Source organism: Antechinus flavipes, chromosome 1, assembly GCF_016432865.1.
Source record: "Antechinus flavipes isolate AdamAnt ecotype Samford, QLD, Australia chromosome 1, AdamAnt_v2, whole genome shotgun sequence".
In the NCBI taxonomy this organism is placed as follows: domain Eukaryota; kingdom Metazoa; phylum Chordata; class Mammalia; order Dasyuromorphia; family Dasyuridae; genus Antechinus; species Antechinus flavipes.
This window is the reverse complement of record NC_067398.1, coordinates 568,122,704-568,134,219: the sequence shown is the minus strand read 5'-3', so window position 1 is coordinate 568,134,219 and position 11,516 is coordinate 568,122,704. Positions and strand designations below refer to the sequence as shown.

Sequence of the window (11,516 nt, the reverse complement as noted above, 5' to 3'; positions counted from 1 at the left end):
CTTGAAGAAATTATTTCTTCTCTTTATTTTTCATTTCCCCTTAGTGCTAAGTACAATTATTAGCACCTGATAAGTGGAGGCTTTGTCTTTTAGTGAAAAGAGTTAGATGTGGAGGTACAGCATCCTAGATTTTGATCTAGAAGGGATCTTGAAAGATCTAGTCAAACCTTACCCTCAAGTTCTCTGACATAGGTTTGAATCATCGCTCCTATTTATTGCTTGTGAAATCTTGTATAGGTTACTCGACTTCTCTGGGCCTCAGTAAAAAGAGGTATTAGGTTAGATGACCTCAGAAGTTCCTTTTAGTTCTAAATCTATAATTCTATGGTTGATTTTACTTATGGGGGTTGGGAAGAAGACTCTGGAATCCTGTATGAATAACAATTATTTCCTGTGGGAGAGAGAAGCAATTGTAAATATGACAAGGTATCAAGAGAAAAACAGTCACTTGTAGCAGAGTAAGCCTGGATTCCTGGGGAGAGAATGTGCTACTCCCTGAGAGAATTAATGAAAATGCTGCAAGGATGATGAAACTTGGTTGCCTATTTGAACACGTCCAGAAAAGGACAACAAAAAGCAGAATGCTTTTAACACTTGGTGGCAAGAAATAAGTTGTCCATGGGTTCTTAAATATAAAATAACTAGTCCAGGGATGTTACAATATTTACATTTGTTAATTGCCTCTGAAGATTTTTTAGCAAATATAATCTCTTCCTTCCTTTTTTTCCCCCTTTTTTCTTCTCTTCCTTCTTTATTCTACTATTTGATCCTATCTGTGAAAGTGGGCATTAGTAAATGGAAGCTGCTCCTTCTATCTACTAAAACAATCCAAAATCTATCAGTGTCTTCTTATCCTATGACATTTTTTCCCATGTCATAAATCCTGTGTAGAGAATCTATCTAGCACATAGGCAGTTGTCTTCTGAGTTTTTAATATTTCATTGGTTTGAAATGCCAGACTTAGATTAATCTTGATCTCTTAATTTATTGTCATTTGACTTTTTTTTCTGGTTATATGGATCCTTAATGATGAATTTTAGGTCTTAAGTGCATATTACTATTGATATTAAAACACAGTCTACTCTTGCCCATTGTGCATCTTCCCATTACCTTTTGAGTCATATGCAATTTTATTTTTCCAAGATGGCATCCAGGATCCATGGATATATGACATCACTAAAAGTATACTCATTAAAAAAATTTGGCATTTATAGTAGTTTTTGTAGGAATCCATGCAACATATTAAGTATAGAAATGGGGTTCAAATGATCTATTATGAAAGATTTGAGACCTTTAAGAAGGTGTTTTCCTTAAGGAATCTGCAAGCTAGCTGGAGAGTAAGCTAGTAGAAAAAACAGTTTAATTATTGGAAGATTGCAGTGGTGTTGTGAAAAAAATATTTATTTATACTAAATTGTAGTTTCTTCTTGTTTCCATACTATGTAGTAACAAAAACAGTTGCTGAGAAAGCTAAATGTAACAAACTTTCAAAAGAGAATATGGTTAATAGCATTTTCAACTTTTTTCCCCTAAGGCAATTGGGGTTAAGTGACTTGCCCAGGGTCACACTGGAAGTAGTAAGTATCAGAGATACCCTGGGCAAGGGATCAGAGATCAGATTTGAACTCAGGTCCTGATCAGAGATCAGATTTGAACTCAGGTCCTCCTGACTTCAGGGCTAGTGCTCTAGCCCCTTGCACTACCTAACTGTCCCTCTTTTTTCTTTTTTCTTTCTAAAAACAACATATATATTGTATATATCACAGCAATGGTTTAGACATTGGAAATAAAGAAAAATCTGGTGATAGAACCAACCAGTAAGATAGCTACATCAGGGATACCATTGCTCCATCTTCTGGATTAAGTTTTGAGGTTGAGATTTTTGCTAATGTCAAGCAACAGTAAAAGAAATGTTGCTATGTAAAGCTTTGAGTATTGTGTACCAGAACTAGCAAGCAGAAAAGTTCCATCTATTATGTATGATTCAGGGTAGCAATTTCAGGGAGGACTTTGCCCTCCAGCAGCTCTAGCTTGGCACTACCCCCATTGCTCACATGACTATATTCATTATTTTGGCATCTTCTACATTAAAAGAAAAAAAAGAAGTCCAATTTCCATGTTGTTGTACACTTTAATGAAGGTGAAAACCATTCCACTACCAATGATCATCTTATTGACTTTGTTTATCATGTTATTCATTAGCTGGATCTTATCCACGGCTGTGTCCACAACATAGTTCTTTTTTTTTTTTTTTTTTTTTTTAATCAGGAAATCACTTGCTTTCTGGGACAGATTCACTCCCACTGTTTTTTTGGTACCACAAATAACCAAAAGTATTCACATACACATGGCCTGATTGGAAAAGGACAATTGAAAGGCTTCTGTTTTGACTGGCTTAGCTTCCAGGAATAATCCTACTAGTATCTTTACCTTTTCCATAGAAGCAGAGAATTTCCAGGAAAATAATAGAAGCAGTAACTGGGTTAGCATAGTCTTTCTCCACTTTTAATCCCACACAATCTTTCAGGAACAAAACATCTTTCTCCATCAAAGATTTGAATTCCATAGTCATAGATTCTAAGGAATATTTGTCAGATGTGGAGACACCATCAGCCCAGCCTAAATGACTCATCAGAACAAGTGACCACTCCATTATCCACATAGTTGCAGATAGTACAGAAAGTAACTGGTTAGTAGTTATCTCTTTGTTGTTCATGACAAAATTAAAGTCTACCATAGTAGAGACTTAATAAATGCTTCTTATTTGATTAGTTAATTAATAAATAATAAATGTCAAATAAATGTTATAGATAATGACTACTATAAGAATTCAGAAAAAGAAGAATTTACCATTGGGTGACATCCTCAGGCAAATCTTTATGGATATAGTGGAATTGGAAATAGATCTATAATAATAAATGGCATTCATATAGCACTTCATGGTTTGCAAAGTGATCAACACATCATCTTGTCTTTACAACAAACTTGTGGGGGTAGATAATACAGGTATCATTATCACCATCTTAAGGATGAATAAATGAAGACTTGGAGATATTACATGACTCACTCATACTTACAGAGATAGTACAAATCTGAGTAGGATTTAAATCTAGGCATATTCTATTTCCAATTCCAGTATTCTCTATCACTGTCAAAGAGGAAATCAGGAAAGACATCAATGTGGGAGAAGCAGTGAGCAAAAATAAAGAGGTGTTAGCTGGGGTCAGAAAACAGTGAGTAAATCAATTTGGATAGAGAAAAAGATTCATAGAGGAAAGTGGGAAATAGGAATAGAAAAATAAATTGGAATCAAATTGTGGATAAATTAGGAAAGAATGAGACTAGAAACATGAAAATCAATTAGGCTATTAAAAATGGTCTATGTATGAACTGATAAGGACTCCAATGAGAGTAATAACTGGAATTGAAAAGAAAGGAGAGCTGCAAAAACATTATGAAAGAAATCTATATGACTAAAAGATTCAATTGATATTTAGATCAAGAAAGAAAAAGAGATCAAAGGTGATTAAAGTTCTGAGTCTGGATAATTTAAAGAAATAGGCAATTCAGAAGGGGAAATTGGCCTTGAAGGAGGTTGGATGAGTTCAGTTTTAAGCTTGCTATAACAAGATTATTTTTCCTTTGTTACATTTTATTAGCCACAAAATATTCTTTCCAATAATTTTTTTAAACAAAGTACATTTATTCAAGTTGTCTTTTATCTTTCTTGTATGGTACTAGCATCAATTGCTGTTTTTGACTAGATTTGTGTTGCTTTTTCGTGTTTACTTTATCTGTATGATTATCGTCATTGGGCATATTGTTCTTTTGGCTCTGTTATCTTCATGTCTGTATCATATCTTAAGAGTCTCCCCAAGTTTCTCTGAATTTTTCATGTTCATCAAGAGTTCCTGTTACATAGTTAGTACTCATTAATGCTCAATAATTATCATAAAAGTAATATTCCCTGACATTCTTATTCCATAATTTGTTCATTTATTTCCTACTTGCATATATTTTGCTTTAATTTTTTATTATTCAAAATAATATTACTGGCACTAAATTGCCTTTGGAAAATTGTATAGTCCTTTCAAATTGTTCCACCTTCCCCTTCCCTCCACTCCAAAGGCCTACAAACTGACTTTCTTTCTCTTTAAGACCAGTGTTCTTTTCCTGATATTACCTGGTTATAATTTGTAGAATATTACAGTTTTTGAGCAATCAAAACAAAAAATAACCCCAAGTCAAACTGGACAAATGAAAAAGGAGATAAAAGCTCATTGAAGAAAGGAATTCTTTCAAAATTAGAATTGGGGAAGTAGAAGCTAATAACTCAATGGAACATCAAGAAGTAATAAAACTAAATTAAAAGAATAAAATAAAAAAACACAAGAAAATGTGAAATATCTCATTGGAAAAACAATTGATGTGGAAAATAGAACAAGGAGAGATAATTTAAGAATTATTAGAGTAGAGGCAGCTAGGTGGTGTAATGGTTAGAGCACTAGCCCTGAAGTCAGGAGGACCTGAATTCAAATCTGGCCTCAGACACTTAATAACTCCTTTCTGTGTGATTCTGGGCAAGTCACTTAACCCCAATTGCCTCAAGGGAAAACAAAAAGAATTATTAGAGTACCTGAAAGCCATGGTAAAAAGAAAAAAGAGCCTAAGTATCTATCAGTCCTGATATTCTAGAACCAGATGGTAAAATGGAAGTTGAAAAAAATCTAATGATCCCTTCCTGAAAGAAAACTCAAAATGAAAATGTCCAAGAATATTATAGCCATACTCTGGAGTTCTAAGGTTAGGGAGAAAATACTGCATGTAGCAGAAAGAAGCAATTCAACTATTGTGGAACTGCAGTCAGGATAACCTAATATATAACAGTTTTTACTTTAAAGAATTGGAGGGTTTAGAATATGATATTCTGGAGAGCACAGGAATTAGGATTACAATCAAGAATCAACTGCCTGGCAAAATAGAATATTATCCTTCAGACAAAAAAAATGGGAGGGGATTCTATGAAACAGAGGACTTTTCAGTTGTTCCTGATAAAAAGGCCAGAGCTAACTACACAATGTAATTTTTAAATTCAAGACTCAAGAGAAGTATTAAAAGATAAACGAGATAGAGGAATCATAAGGAATCCAATAATGTTAAATTATTTATATTCCTTCATGGGAAGATGATATTTGTAACTCCTACAAACTTTCTCATTATTGGAGCAGTTAGGAGTACATAGATACAGAGGTCACAGATATGAGCTGAATATGATTAGTTGGTATATTTTAAAAATACAGTAAAGGAGTAAAAAGAGAAATGCACTGGGAAAAGGAAGAAGGGAGATATAAAATGGGTAAATTATCTCACATAAAAGAAGCACAAAAGAGCTTTTTCAGTTAGAGGGGAAGACAAGGAATATGGGCAGCATTTGAACCATATTCTCATCAGAATTGGCTCAGAGGAGATACCATACATACTCAGTTGAACATAGTAATTATTTTTCTTTACAGGAAAGTAGGAAGGAAAGGGGACAAGAGAAGGGAAGCATTGATAGAAGGGAAGGCAGATTGATGATGAACAGAATGAAAGGAAAGAGAGAATAGAATAAATGGGAAAGAATTGGATGGAGGGAAAAACACAGTAATCGTAACTGTGAAACAATTTTATTGCAAGTATCTCTGATAAAGACTTCATTTCTTAACTATATAGAGAACTGAATCAAATTTATAAGAATGAGTCATTCCCCAAATGGTCAAGGATATAAACAGGTAATTTTCAGACAAAGTAATCAAACCTATCTATAGTCATATTTTAAAAGTACTCTAAATCATGATTTATTAGAGACATTCAAATTAAAACAGTTTGAGATACTAGCCCACATCTATCAGTCTGGCTAATAAAACAGAAAAAGGGAAATGATAAATGTTGGAGGGGATGTGGGAAAATTGAGATACCAATACACTATTGGTGGAGTTGTGAGCTATTTTAAACTTTCTGGAGGGCAATTTGGAGCTATGCCCAAAGGGCTATGAAACTGCATGCCCATTGTTCCAGCATTACCACTACTAGGTCCTGATCTCAAAGTTAGAAAAAAAACAAAAAGGAAAAGGACCTATAAGTACAACAAAAAGTTATGTCAACTCTTTTTGTGGTGGCAAAGAATCAAAAATTGAGGGGGATCCTCATCAATTGGGAAATGGCTAAACAAGTTGTGATATATGAGTGTGATGGAATAGTATTGTGCTATAAGGGATGAGAAGATGATTTCAGAAGAACTGATACAAAGTAAAATGAGTAGAACCAGGAAAACATAGTACCCAATCATTGAAGAAAGGAATTCTTTAAAAATTAGAATTGGGGAAGTAGAAGCTAGTAACTCCATGGAACCCAATAATTACCCAATAAGTACCCAATAACAGCAATGTTGTATGATGGTCAACTGTGAATGATTTAGCTATACTCAGCAATACAATGATCTAAAACCGTTCTGAAGGACTTATGATGAAAAATACAAATCCATCTCTAGAGAGAAAAAATTAAGTGTTTGAATGACAATTAGAACATACTTTTTTTTTTACTTTGTTTTTCTTGGTCTGTGTTTTCTTTCACAACATGACTAATATGGAAATATTTTTGCATGAATGCACATGAATAACATGTCAAATTACTTGTCTTCTCAATGAGGCGCAGGGGAGAGGATGGAGAGAGAGAATTTGGAATTTGAAGTTTTAAGGAACAAATGTTAAAAATTATTTTTACGTGTAATTGAGGGAAAATGAAATATTAAAAATTTTAAAAATGTTTTAATGATCTACTCTTTTGGAGCATCCATTACTTATTACAAAAAAAAAAAAAAATAGTGAAACAAAATAGGTCAACACAGGGCCCAAGTACAAAATTATAAGGTGAAGGATTTCAGTAGATCCTTGAAGTAGCCAAAGAAGCTAAGTAGTAGAGTTGGGGAGTGAGGGAATTCCAGGAATGGGTTACAGCCAGTGAAAATGTCCAGAGTTTGGAGATGGAGTGTGTTTAGGAATGAACAGCAGAAATGTCAAAATCATTGTACTGAAGAGTATGGGTGAGGACCAAGGGATGTAATATAAAAAGAATAAAAAGGGGGAGGGGAGAAAAGGTTATGGAGGCCTTTAAAAGCCATACAGAAGATTTTATATTTGATCCTAAAGGAGATAAAGAGGCTTTAGAGTTTACTGAATAGGAGGATTACATGTTGAAGCCATGCTGTAGGAAGATAAATTTAACAGCCAAAAGAAGAACAGGCTAAAATTAGGAGAGATTCAAGGTAGAGAGACCAACAATCATGCTATAGCATGCATCCATGAATGAGGCAATAAGGGTCTGCACAACAGTGGCAGCCATATTAGAGGACAGAAAGGGATAAATATGAGAAATGTTTTAAATGTAGAAACAACAGGACTTGATAAAAGCTGGATATAGGGAATGAAAAAGAGTGAGGAGTTGAGAATAGCATTAAAGTTGTGAATCTGGATGAATATGAAGATAATGCTACTCTCCACAATAATAGAAAGGTAAGAATGGAGGGTTTTGAGGAAAAGATAATAAGTGCACATTTGCAAATGTTGAGTTTAAAGTATCCATAAGGTATCTAGTTTTTACACCAAACTATTTATATTCAACTTTCCTTTATCTATTTCAGATAATAATGATGCTAATTGCTCCTAACCCCTTATGTTTATATAATCTTCTTTATATGTATTCCATTTGTGAGAAACTTTGTTATGCCCTTTACTTCCTCCCTTTTACATTCATTTCTTCCTTTTATTTCCTTCTTTTTGTTTCTCCTTTTCAAACCCTCAGAACAAAAGTCAATCCACTCATAGATCTGCTGTTTTTCTTATCTAACTCCCTTAATATATTATAAGACATAAAAGTTCTGGAGAAACTCTTCTTTCTTCTCCCCTTACTATAATATTAATGTTATATCATCTTACAGTTCCTTTTAATTGCTCAAACAAATTTAACTTTATAAATTCTCTGGAGTCTTATGTTTGTATTTCAGAGTTCTTATTTAACTCTGGTTTTTTCATCAGTAATTCTTGAAATTCCTTCATTCCATTAATGGCTTATTATATCTCTATATCAGATTTGCAGGGTAAGTTATTCTTGGTGATAGGTCTTCCCTCTTTTGTTTTTAAGACTACAAATCTCTTGCTTATTAAAATTTCCAGGTTTTATATGATACTGATTGTGATTTATTAGTATTTGACTAGCTTTTTTCAGGTGACTTGTAGTATTTTTTTTATTGACCTAGAAGCTCTGGATTTTGGTTGTGACATTTCTGGGATTTTTTTTTTAAGGATAATTGGTAAATTCTCTCTATCTTTTCTTTGCCTTCTGATTCTAATAGAGAAAATTTTTGCTTAGAGTTTCTTGAAATCTTCATCTTATGACATTTTGATAAGATTTCTTTCCACATGAAATAACTAGGAAATAGTGTGAAATGATTCCCTAGTACAAACGTCTATGTGTAACAGTATTGCAGAGATTTTAAAATACATGGAATGCCTTACCCATTCTACAGGAGGATGTTTGTTAGTAGGCAATCAGTTGCATTTCCAAGAGGATATTGAACTAGAATCCAGTATATTAGGAATTTTCAAACACGAGTTGTAATGCTATTCAGAATAAAACCCATTTTTATTGCTCTAGATGGGAAGTTATCTCATCCCAGTTCAAAAAGGTGACAGCTTGACATTGGCCCACTTAGCTCTTCTACTAGATACTTATTACATAAAAGATAATCATGGATAGCAAAGCAATTTAAAGAAACAAGTAGTAGCACAGAAATTTGGGGGAAGTCATGCAGATTAATTTAGGTAATTGACTAAATTAAAGTGGCTCTGCAACTCAGGAGTGAAATAAAATCTCACTTAAGTCAAGGAGAGAACAATCTTACCTGAGAAATCAACTCTTTGCAGTCTCTCTGTGTATAGATAATGATAAATAAAGGACTTGGGTTCCTCATATGACAGTGATTCTGGGAACTTCTTTAGTCAGTCAGAGTTTATGCTTTTCTTCTTCTTTCCTGGTTCTTTTTTCTCTTTCTCTGCTTTTTCTCAGAAGTCTCTCAGTTAATCTAGAATCACATCTCCCACATATTTGCCATATGAAACATCACAGGGCTAACTTTCAGGGAACTGTCATCAGTTAAAGACAAAGTTATGGTAAAAAAAATTTTTTTAATGACATATAATATAGTTTTCTCTTTTTTGAGAGGCAACTGGGGTTGTTCAAGATCACACAGATAGTATTAAGTGTCTGAGGTCATATTTGAATTCAAGTCCTCCTGACTCCAGGACTGATGCTCTATCCACTGTATTTTCTAACTGTCCCAGCTACAAATAATTATAATCAATATTGACAACTGTTTCAATGTTTCTATGTTTGCAAAGCAGTTCATATACATTGTCTTATAGCATTTGTACAACTGCCCTATAAGATGAATAATAATGCTACATTTTTATCTGCTACGATTATTATCTCTACTATTTAGATGAAGAAATTGAGATTCAGATTATGGAGATTTTTGCCCATGGATGTACTTATTAGTGTCAGGAAAAAAATTTAAAACTGAAGTTTTCTTAGAGTCAAATCCAGTGTTCTCGCCACATAACATGTTGTATCTTATTTTGAGTTGAGTCTTTCACCTATTTGGATCTCAAGAAAATGAATAGATGACAGCTTCTGATTTCCATGACTTATTTTAAAACTGCTTTGAAGCACAAAGAAGGAATAAAAAGCATTGTCTTTTTTTTTTAAGTCTTTGAATGAAAGCTGGTAACAAAAGTGAGTAGCTAAGTTGCTTAGTGAATAGAACTCCAAACTTGGAATCAGAAAGATCTGAGTTCAAAACCACCCTCAGACACTTATTATCTTCATGACCCTTGTTAAGTCACTCATCCCTGTATGTTTCAGTGTTCTCATCTATAAAATAAGTTGGTGGGAAATGTTAAACCATTCCAGTAATTTTGCCAAGAAAACTGACACAGCGTCTGACACAATTAGACATGACTGGACAACAAAACAAAAGTGAAATTGGTTCATAACATACAGTGAATAATTTTGAAGTAATATTTATCTCTGCTGCTCTTTGTAGGGGCAAAGGAATTGTAGCATTAACTAATATTGTTATATCCCTTTCTTGCCTTTCTACTTAGATCAGCTTTGTCCAATTCCTATCTATTGTTCTCTCCATATATGCTGTAGCTGACTTACTTTACAGAGAAACAGAAAACATTTCAGTGTTTTTGTCCTTTGCTCCTTTAGGCATGCTATATTTTCACATGCTCAAATGCCTCTCATGCTCTTCTGATGACAGTTACTGCTCCATCAGTCTACAAACAAGAAAGAACCTCTAATTTGGCATTTGTCATACAAGAAAACTTCTCAACCTATACATGTTCTCTTCTGGTTAAAATTATATTAAATATAAATTTGGAGAATGGTCTGTGTGTTGTTCTTATGTACTTTGAGAATGCAGCCTTTATTGAACATGGTCTTTTGATTAACAAATGTTACTTAATATCACCAATTCTATGAAGATTTATTACAAACTATGATAAAAAATTTCATTATCTCAAACATGACATTTTCATGGAAATCTTCATTTTGGGGGGACATATTTAAGATTTTTTTTTAATTTAAGAGAAGTCTCTGTCCCACTTCTCCATGGCCATCAACAATACAATCATTTATGTTTTTCAACTTATTGATTGTACAATCCACACCCCAGCTGAATGGCCAGTTCCAAGGTTTCTCAAATGTTTGGCATTTTTAGAATATAAACTATGAAGTAAAAGATTTGGTTTTGTGTATTTCTCCCACTTTTTTCCTGGTCACAGAGGAGGAGTTTGGATTAGGAAATTTTATAGACTACTCTATTTGCAATGAAATATAATTTCTATTCTAAATCAGGGAGATGAAAGAAAGAATATGGACTGAGGTAGAAGAGAAAAAGAAAAGAGGCAATTGTTCCTGAGGCAGATGACAAAAACAAAGAACTAGAACCAGTTATAAGGAAGCCTTCTTTGGTTTTTGCTTTCTTCTAGTTTTGTTAAACAAAGAAACAAAACCTACTTGGTCACAAATGTGAGCATTGTTAATGAAAACTTAGTGTTTACTGAATATCATAGAAGCATATGTGGAAGTAGCTAGATATTTCAGTGAATAGAGATCTGGGCTTGGAGTCAGGAAGTCCTGAGTTTACAGCTGGCTTCAGACATTTACTAGCTGGGTGATAATCTACTAGAGAAGGAAATAATGAACTGCTCCAGTATCTGTGCCAAGAAAATCTCATGGATAGCATAGTCCACGGGATCACATAGAATAGAAAGTGACTGAATGACTGACCAATGACAACATAGAATTATTAAGTTAGAAAGACCTTAGAGGTTGTCTGGGTTAGCACACTACCTTAATATGAATCTTGTATATATTGTCTCTATCAAGTAGTCATCCTGCCTCTGTTTGGATTC

The 11,516-nt window shown here is 33.6% G+C and overlaps 1 long non-coding RNA gene across 1 annotated transcript; it reads left to right on the top strand.

Annotated features, from left to right (window-relative positions):
* The first annotated feature begins 4,015 nt into the window (after positions 1–4,015).
* LOC127544259 (uncharacterized) lies at positions 4,016–10,484 on the top strand. The gene is made up of 2 exons (XR_007949413.1): positions 4,016–7,550; positions 10,309–10,484. It is a non-coding gene; the product is annotated as an uncharacterized LOC127544259 (long non-coding RNA).
* Positions 10,485–11,516: the final 1,032 nt, after the last annotated feature.